General features: G+C 35.3%; 1 pseudogene across 1 annotated transcript; it reads right to left on the reverse strand.

The window, feature by feature from the left end:
- On the reverse strand, window positions 1–9,588 carry LOC137826575 (putative pentatricopeptide repeat-containing protein At3g23330; annotated as a pseudogene). Its single transcript, XR_011083536.1, has 13 exons — window positions 9,115–9,588; window positions 8,974–9,039; window positions 8,735–8,848; window positions 8,179–8,277; window positions 7,925–7,997; window positions 7,256–7,344; window positions 6,674–6,757; window positions 6,530–6,589; window positions 6,209–6,396; window positions 5,080–5,130; window positions 1,213–3,330; window positions 271–1,116; window positions 1–183 (listed from the first exon to the last, which is right to left on the reverse strand). The product of XR_011083536.1 is annotated as a putative pentatricopeptide repeat-containing protein At3g23330 (transcript).
- Between the last annotated feature and the right edge of the window lie 670 nt (window positions 9,589–10,258).

The raw sequence follows: 10,258 nt of genomic DNA on the forward strand, positions 1-10,258 counted from the left end.
TCAAAGAAATTCCAATTTGCAGAATTATCAATACAAAAAAAAATGCATTGTGATTTGCATGATTATAGCAAATATGAGAATAGTGCAAGTGATAACTAAAGTGCTATTGGCCTATATAGAAGCTACAAAACCAGAACCTAGATAACTAACGAATTGTGCCAGAGCTTCCTTGATGTACAAGACCTTGAGTATCAAGATTCAGAGTTAGGTGAGTCCTCTGTGAGAATATAAAAAAGATAAAACAGGATAGGCAAGTCTAAAAGGCTTTACCTTTCATCAAGTGGGCAGTAAGGGTTGCTTAACATGCTGGATTGAACAACGCAGACAAAAGGGGCTTAGATTCAGTCCCTGCTCATGGTCTTCCATTAGTAGGTCATCTATAAGTATCAGTGTATATTCTTGCTTAGGTTTGTGCCATGCAGCCTCCCCTCCCTGCTAAATTTTGTTCCTCCAAACAAACTTCAAAGTTGATTACTGAGCTGGACAAAGGTGGCAAATACAAGAGATCTGAAGTACTAGTACATCAAACACTGAAGCCATTCCAATAGCAATGATTTATTTTTGTCAGTTTGTGACATATAAAGCTAGTAATTGGGAGTTTTGGAAGTTCCACAAATTTTTATGAAACAAATATGACCTGAACCCATAAGTTGCTTCAACATGTTACTTGCGTTGGCAAATTTTTCATGTTTAATTGATTATGATTTTACGCTACTTAGTACTGAATTAAACACTTCTTGCAATATAATTTCCCTCTATTTTCCTAAAACATTTCCTACTGTTCTTATTTTTCAAATTTCATATATTTTCTTTTTAATTTTGGGTAGACTAGACAGGATATTAGAATATAAATTTCATGAGTTTCATCTGATCTAATGCTCTACATCATCAGTACCTTCCATAGGCATATGGAGGATGAAACATCATAAAAGACATCAGGATTGAAATGATTGGTCAGTCTAACATCTGGTAACAAAATCAATATACAAGTTAGAATCTTACAATAAAAAAAGTAGTAAAAAAATATGAACCAAAAATTTTATGTAACCTGGAACCCAATGTCTCAGAATATTCCCCGCTGTCTTTTTCACTCCGTTGCAACAAGGCTCATATGCACTGATAGATGTACATATCACAAATAAAAATATCATGACTGGTTTCAGAACATCAACACTATATCGTAGACTTGATAATAGTAATTATATGTTTTACCTATGTCAATGTCACCAATAATCTTCACAAGAGCAACTACCATGCTTAAAATGATGGTACCTACGAATATCTCTTACAATTATTTCACGATCTAGAAGCTGAGAAGCATATTTAATGAAGTTATGGCAATCGGTACAAATGCGGAGGTTCTTTATAATTCGGATTGGGATCCCATTGGTAGTGTTAATGATGCCAAAGACTACTGCAATCTTTTCACTGTGATGACTAATAAGTAGTTCTCCTTGCTCTTCTTCTACATCCTGCATGACCAGTTTGGCATCAAGGGAATACCCAATTTCCTTCAACCTTCCGATTAAAGTGTCCAGATATGAGTATATCTCCTTGTCTTGATGGTGAGACCTATCTCCCATGACAAAAGTGTGGATTTGATCCTTTAGTTGAATCCAAGATTGACCAGGCTGCTTCTTGACTCCTCTTTGATGCATTAAACTCCTTACCCTAGCAGCTTCGTTCCATCTATGGTTAGAAGCACACATATTTGATAGTAAAACGTAGGCTCCTGGATCAGATGGTGCAACTTGAAGCAGCATATCAGAAACCCACTTTCCTATTTCAACATTTTTGTGAAGTCGACAAGATGATAAAAATGATTTCCACACAGAAGTCAAGTGAGAGAGACCATTTTCAAAAATGAAGTTCTTTGTCTCGGTTAAGCAACCTGCTCGACCATAAAGATCAACCATAGAAGTGCAGTGTTCAACTCCAGGATTGATGCAATAAGCATCTTTCATCATCCTAAAATATCTACAACCTTCATCAAGCAGCCCAGCATGGCTGCATGCATTTAAAACCCCTAGAAAAGTAACCTCATTTGGCATAATACCCTGATTCAACATTTCTTCAAATAGACTAATTGCCTGCCTTCCTTGACCCTGTAGCGAACAGCCAGATATCATTGAAGTCCACAAGATAACGTTTGGTTTATTGACTTGTCTGAAAATCATCCATGCATCATCCAAGCTACCACATTTAGAATACATATCAATTAATGAAGAGCCAACATAAGCATCTATTCTGTGTCCAATTTTCTGAACGTAGGCATGTATATGCCTTCCAAAATCCAAAATTCCAGCATTTGCACAAGCAGAAATAACAGTTGTAACAGTTCGAATATCCACTACAACCAGTTCACGAACCATTAACCTGAAAGCTTTTATACCATCTTCATACTTTCCATTCCAAACATAACCAGAAACCATTGAACCCCATGAAACTATTCCTGCCTCTGGTTCCTTGCTAGTAACTCCAACATCCCCTTTTCTACGGAAATCCAGAGGAACATCTCTGAGAATTATAGATGCCTTATCCATTCTCCCACACTTACAATACATTTCTACAAGTGAACTCCTTGTAAAACCATCACTATCGAAGCCACGTTTTAAGACCATCCCATGGAGTTGTCTCCCAAGCTCCACAACTGATAAAGAGGAAGCCAAAATAAGAGCTATGGAGAAAGTGACAGCAGAAAACCCAATACCATATTCCACCATACTATAGAGTTGTTCCAATGCCCGTCTTTCACAACCACATTGCATCAACCCATCCACGATCGTATTCCAACTCACAACATCCTTACAAGGCAATTTCCTGAACATGTCAAGAGACTTCTCCACATCTCCAACACGCAGATACGCACCTATCATTATATTCCATGAAACGACATCCTTTTCATCCATCAACTCAAACAACCTTTCCGCATATTGAAAAGCCTTACATTTCAAGTAAACATCAAGAACAGAGTTCCCCAGCACGACATCTACATCAACCCCGTTTCTGAGCATCCATGCGTGAACTCCCTTGCCCAATTGAAGGTTGTTGTCAAACGAACAACACTTGAAGACACTGGACAAGGTGTATTGGTTTGGGCAGGCACCCTTTGCCTGCATTCCTCTGAAAAGGTTAAAGACCATTTCCGAAGAGCCGGCTCTGGCAAAACCTGATATAAGGATGGTCCATGTGTGAGTGTTTTTGTGGGGAATTTCATCAAACAGCTTCTGGGCATGACCCATGTTGTAGGATTTCACATACAGACTTAAAAGATGGTTAGCCGAGTTCAAAGTTTGAAAAGAACCATTCTTGACGGAGAGGGCATGAAGGGTACCCGGTGGTGGTGTACCATTGGATATGGTGGAATGAAATAAGGAACATGATGGGCGGCAACGAGGGTGAAATGGGGTGGTAGTTGTAATGCGATAATTGGTCACTGAAACTAGATAAACATTGTTGGCATATATCCGAAAACATGATCCAAGACCCATAAAAATAAGTGTTGCCACCCAATCTAAAGCCCTTTGTAAAGCTCATGCGTTGAAACAAATTTCACTTTCATATTTGTATGGTTCGTATGACTTAGAACTTCTCAAACGAATGTTTCAGTTCATAAGAAATAACACCACGACCGAGTTTATCCAAAAGAATTTCTATATGAGGAAAAAAGTTATAAGGTAATGCAACTTAAAAATAAAAGTTAAAACATAACTTGTACAAAATAATTTATATATACACTAATGTTAGCTTTTGCTCTGGAGAAGTTAATTTTAACTTGTTTTTCTACTTTTTTTCTCATGAAAAAAATTATACAAGAATTTAATCTATTTAAATAATTGTGTTACTTGCATTTTATCATAATCCAATTATTATACCTATATTTTTTAATTGTTAAGGAGTGAATACTTTTTTTGATATAATGAAGATAGTAAATTAGCATTCATATGCTTACATACAATAGCATAGATATAAAATCATCTAACTTTAATGTAGAGTAATATCCACATATATATCCTTTTTATGAATTAACATTATTACAAAGAAGTTTTAATCAAAATATAAATGAGCAAGTTATTATCATATTAAAAAAAATCATCCCAATAACTCTAATTTGATGCTTATTCATTGTTTTTTTATTAAAATTATTGATAAATATGAAATAGTTGAATAGTTTGTTAGATACACATGAGAACTACTTGTCCCACAGAAAAATACCTAGTCCAAAATATTTTCACAAAAACAACTTTGAAAAGAACATGAAGAAATTATTTATATATAATGCAAACAAATACTAACATAAAAAAGAGTATAAATATAATTTTTTTTTTTAAATTGGTTTATCCCAACACCAAGTTATATCATATTATTTTTGCCAATATTTAAGGAGTTTTGTTAATCACAGCGAAATACAAACAACTTAAACTCCCCATGAGTTTAAGATTCCAAATATTCTTTTTCGTTAAGTCATTTATGACTTTCACAAACTAATAAAATTTGGTAAAAATTCAGAATGGATTTACAACCAATTTTAATGCTTTAAGTGATTAGAGCTGTTGAGTGTACAATGCAAAATAATTTCGCTATTGACTGTCTATCTGAAAAAGTCACCCAATATTGATAAATGTTCAATACTTTTCTGCTATTCACTTCATCATTGTTTCATATTTCCTCATATTTATAAGCGATCAAATAGAGTATCTTCATTGAGATAAACATATTGAATACTATTGTTACTTCTAGCTTGGGTCAATTGTTTCTAGAACAATCAAAGTGTGATCTTCGATATTACTTCTATTGTTGGTGACTAGAAAATGGTGAGCATCTTTGCAAAGCATGTTACCATTTTGCATAATTGTACTTTCTAGCTCACTAGAAAGTCAAGTGATATTCTTCCTTAAAAGATAATAGCAAAAGGGTGCTTGTTGCAACATAAAAAAAAAGTGTTAGTTTGTTGCAACCTCTGTTTTTTCATCTTGGACAATCAATCACATATTGGATGGAAGCTTGTGTTTTTTTTAGCATATTCATTATATTGAACATGAGTTTGTTCTTTGCAAATCTTCATACGAAATAGTGTATATTTGACATTTTGGATGTTAATTTATAAAGCTTGTATGCAAACTCCATAACATAATTAGAAAATTTAAATTTATATAATTTATTAACATCAAAACCTAGGGTAGTCATCCAACACGACTCGTTCATATTCTAATATCTCGATCCCTTTAATATTATTGATCTCTCAACACTAGAAGGTGAAGATGGTACTGAACTGTAATGAAAATATGAAAATCGTTACCCATGTCCCATAGATGATACGTTGATAACAACTAGACTAGCATAGGACTTGCCAAGTACTAATATTTGTATGTTGTAATTGTTGGGTCTTCAACGTTGGAAGAAAAGGCTTATATGACTCAATTGCTAGAATGTTTGGTACTACACTTGACACTGGTGCAAGAATGAGATCCATTAGTCCTAGAGGTAGTGTTACAACATCTTAAAGTATGGGAAAGAACTCTCCTAATCTGACTGAATGTAAAGTTGATACTGGACGAAATATTATCATCTATAGAATGCTAATATGAAGATCAAGGTTAGCCTCTAAATGATATACTCTAACAAAGGACCAATCAATTTTGGTGGATATCTTGATTGGAACATAAGTTATCTTTAAGAAGTATCACATGCAATCATAAACAAAAATCAGAAAGTAATAACGGCAACCAAGAATAAACTTTAAAAAAAAGGACATCGAGAGAATACAACAAGAAACTAACTGCCGACTACTTCGAACCACTAGTGGGTTATCCATCCTTCAAATAATAGTAAGCCGCTCACGGCAGAAAACATTATCCTTACTATAAGCAATAAACCATTAGTCGATAGTCAAAATCCAAAATTAGGTGTCCATCAATCATTCAATCTCATGCTCAAAGTTAACCCGCACAAAAGTGGGCCAATTGTGAAGGCACCATGAAAAGAGAGTGAGAACAATGGCTATCTATGTACTACTGTGAGGAGACAAAAACGTAACATATTTTACAAAAAAGAATTGGAATCAAAATCTCATGTTCCAGTTAGTATCGAGCTTTCCTAGGGAACAAGTACAACAAAATCTACAATTGAGACAACTGTGTTGAGAAATAAAGCGGGATAAAAAGGCCACAGGCCATTACGAATGAGATTAATATGCACTTATATTAATCATAGAGGCGGATAAAAGTATGAAGATACGGAAAAGCCGAGGAAGAGTAAGCCACCAACAGTAGCTACTGAGCGTTGGGAAATTTTAGATGCCAGCATGCTTCCTCCCACCACTGCCAGCGAGGTACAGATGGTGTGACCTATAGAGGCCCCAACTGCTACTCCCAGTGCATTTTTGTGGGTCGCCAGCTGCAGAAGGAAATTAAAGGACATGAAAAATGTAGGGGGAAAGACTACTAATGTTGCCCACAAAACCTAAGACATAAAATTAATCACGAAAACATGAAATGTTCAGTGATCTACAGGGCACCAGTTATCTTACTGCAATTGTTGCTATCTGGCTACGATCACCCCACTCAGCAAGGAATGTTAAAATAAAGGACTGCATAAAAATAAGATGGCGTTACACGTGTAAATGTGATTATTGTCAGTCAAATAATTGATGTAAAGCAAAAAGTGTACTCGCCTCCAAAAAAATTGGTGTACAAAATCTTGAAAAGAAACGCCGAACTGAAGTTTTCCCTTGTCCGCCTTCCAGTTTTTCTTCAACCTAGTTAACAAGAAGAATAATTCTTAGCATGTTCCAAATTTGACCAGATAGTCTTTTTTTTATAAAAAAAAACTGAACCAATTAATACATCAAATATAGAATCCCTGCCAGCTGCAGCAAGTTTACAGTTAAATAATTGAGCTTCCCTCCCCATGGCAAGTGCCAGGGTAAACTACAATTTAGAAAAAAACAAAAGCAGCAAAGAAACTAACTTATGTGAAGGTGTTTCCTCTTAGCAATATTTAACATGACAAGACAAGTGCTAGCAAGACACACGAATACACATCTTTCAACACATTCCCTTAGTTGAAATTTATTGAAAACTACAAAATCATGAGTAAAATTCATTAAAAAAGGAGTAGACCCAATATAATTTTGTGATTTTCAACAAATTTTAGCCAATTGTAAAAGGTACGTTAGGATAAGTGTTAGAGTGACTCGCTAGCATTTCGGGCCATCATCGGAATTTTCCTATAAAGCCTTAATAAGAAAATATACTTCTTCCATTTCTTTCTTCTGTGAGGATTTTGAATCAGTTGATCTCCATGCAATGTATAGTAACCTTAACCCAAAGAAAGCATAAAGAACTGCAGGTGACAGAAAAGAAATAGAATCAGCCCCATCTTAACAAAAATTGACCTTACACTTATCGTTAAACACAAGATAATGAATAGAAATTTGGAAACTGGTAAATCACTAAGTTATAAATGGCAATCCAAAAACAAATAGCTCGCAAATGGTTGAGTAGCACATAATTTTGACTTATAAAGCCACAAACAAAATTTAATGCGCAAGCTAACTAGAGCTCTAATAGAGTCTATACAAGTAAAAGACACAATATTTGGAATAGACACAAACAGCCAATGGAGCTAAATCCACAATATTTCTTTATACTAAAACCACCAGGAGTTTGAGTGAACCCGAAGGCTAAGCAGGCACAAATGAAATGAAAAAGTTACAACCAACTATTACTTAAGTATGGAAATAAACAGCACCAGACAAGTGCATTCATAGACCCCTAAACCATTTGTAGCTTCTATAACAAATGCAGAGTACAGACTCAAAAACCCTTGTAATTCAAAACAATTACTATGTAACCTTCTTTTTGCGAATTTCACAAACTACGCTAATCAGCTCAGCAGTAAGTATCAAACCGAGAAATTGTACCTGTAGCTGCACTATTTGTATGCTTCCTAGAAATCAAGTTTGGGACAATCCGGCCTAGCCCAGTAGAAAGTACCTAATTGACACGTACAATACTTTAATCCAGATAACATTGACATGAAAAGGAAGAGCACCCAGAAAAGGTGCTTCGTAGATGCAGAAACCATTCCATAACAAATACTATGAAAAAAGCATCCCATGATGAGACAACAAAGCAAAAACACTAAACGTGCAAAGTTAATTACTGTAGCACTTACCGTCATTATAAACAGGGCACTTAGCGCACCAGACAAGACAATTGACTTAGGGTGACGCATAGCCATAAGAGCTGCTATTATAAACGTCTCATCCCCGATCTAGCACACAAAAAATCAGTTAAAGGCATTACTCAAACATAAAAGAGAGGTATCATATGAAACAAGTATTCTTCTTAATGACTTGATCGCTCCTATTTGTCATAATATAGTCAGCTTGGTTAGCATTAGTTAAAGAAAATTTGAGCTCGTTCGCAGCAATATCCATTAGTATCAATTGGTTACGGTCGCACATCAGTTTTCTATCACATACTTCACTCATTCAATCAAGTTTGATTCCAGTTTACTCTCACAACACTCGTCTCCTAAATTCCACTAGCTCTCACAAACCTTCACGAATCTATACAGCTCTATAAAAATAAAACATATAAAAAAAAAACTCTTGTTCTTGAGATCCAAATTAGATCCAGTGAAAATGCTAGACAACACACTAGCTATAAATAATAGTTAGCAAAATCAAACAACGAATGTGAGAACAACGCAGTTTCGTTAAACTAACCTCGCTGACAATGATCATCGATAGACTTGCAAAGAGAGCATCGAAGAGTCCGGGACCGGAGGAGTCTAAGCCAAGAGAAAGGATCGAACCATTATCTATGTCTTTCAACGCAATCTGATCACAGAAAGCACACCAACATTCATTTCCAGTTTCAACGCATTCGATTCAGTTTTCTCCACAATTGAACGTAACGACAAATAACGGTGGAAAAAGAGAGAAGAGAGGCAACGGAAGCTTACTTTGCCGCGGCGACCGAGATCCACAGATCCGCCGAATCCTTCCTTCGCATTCTGCGAGAGAGAATCCTACACATAGAGATGAAACACGTTAGGACCGCGATTCGTGAAAGAAACGCGAAGAACGAAGGACAGGAAGTTGACCTGAGCGAAGGTGTATGATAGGTTGAAGAAGAAGGAGAGGAGAAGGAAAATGCGAAGAGCGGGAAGGATTCTTGGTTTGTTGAAGCTTGGAGCCATTGTGAAGCCGTGACGGTTGGAATTGCGAGGAAGAAGGAAGCCGCGGAGAGAAAAATGACGGAAGATGATTTTGTCGAGAAAGTGGAAAGGGGAATTTGAGTAAAAAGGATGAAAAGTGAGAGGAAGAGAATAGAGATCTCAGTTAGCGGGATCTGGTTTTCGGATCTGAATTATGGAGAGAGTTTGATGCATAGAGATCCTGTTCAGATCTCCGAACATTGAATTCATTTTACTTGGCATTTTATATGTGCTTCAGGTTTTGCGAGTTTCTGCTACTAACGAGGCAAGAACACATAACGCGCTCTTTCCTTTCTCTTTGTCTCTCTCGGGTACTGAAGGCCAAATCCCACTTCGACCAATGCACCTAAAATTTTGACCAAGGGGTTTGTGATTCGGCGCGTTTTAGTGGAAAGTTACTAAAAAAGTAATGTAAGAATATAGATTAATAACTTTTTTGGTAATAGTTTTTAAAAAAAAATTATTCGTTAATATTTTTAATGTTAATTTCTTCTTATTATTACATACATATATTTTTAATGTTAATTTCTTCTTATTATTACATACATATGACATTATTAAGTAATAAATTAAAAATTTATCCTCAATTTTTCTATCCACATTAATCATAAAAAATATTATATATAAAAGAAGAAAATATAAATGTAATATGTTTTTCTTTTATTTTTTTTGTCGTTACTCACACATAACTTAATCAAATTGTTTCTATCATTTACCACAATCGTCAATTACTTCCCTTCCATATCCTTCATCACCACCATTTCTTATTCTTAACCCTCAAATTAAATTTCAAAATGTAAGCGTTTCGCTCGTTTGTTCTTACTTCTCCCGATTCATTTTCTCACTCATATACTAACGCGCCTCTCGTCTTCTCCCTAAGCCCTCTCTTTCTCATAGACTAACCTCTCTCCCTCCCACCGACACACTTTTCTTTCTTTTCAATTTTTTATTCAATTAACAAAATCTTACTATTTTTTTTTATTGTTTTCTTTAATAGTTTTGTTATAAGTTTAATTAAATTATTATCTTC

This window comes from Phaseolus vulgaris, chromosome 8 (genome assembly GCF_000499845.2).
Source record: "Phaseolus vulgaris cultivar G19833 chromosome 8, P. vulgaris v2.0, whole genome shotgun sequence".
NCBI lineage: Eukaryota > Viridiplantae > Streptophyta > Magnoliopsida > Fabales > Fabaceae > Phaseolus > Phaseolus vulgaris.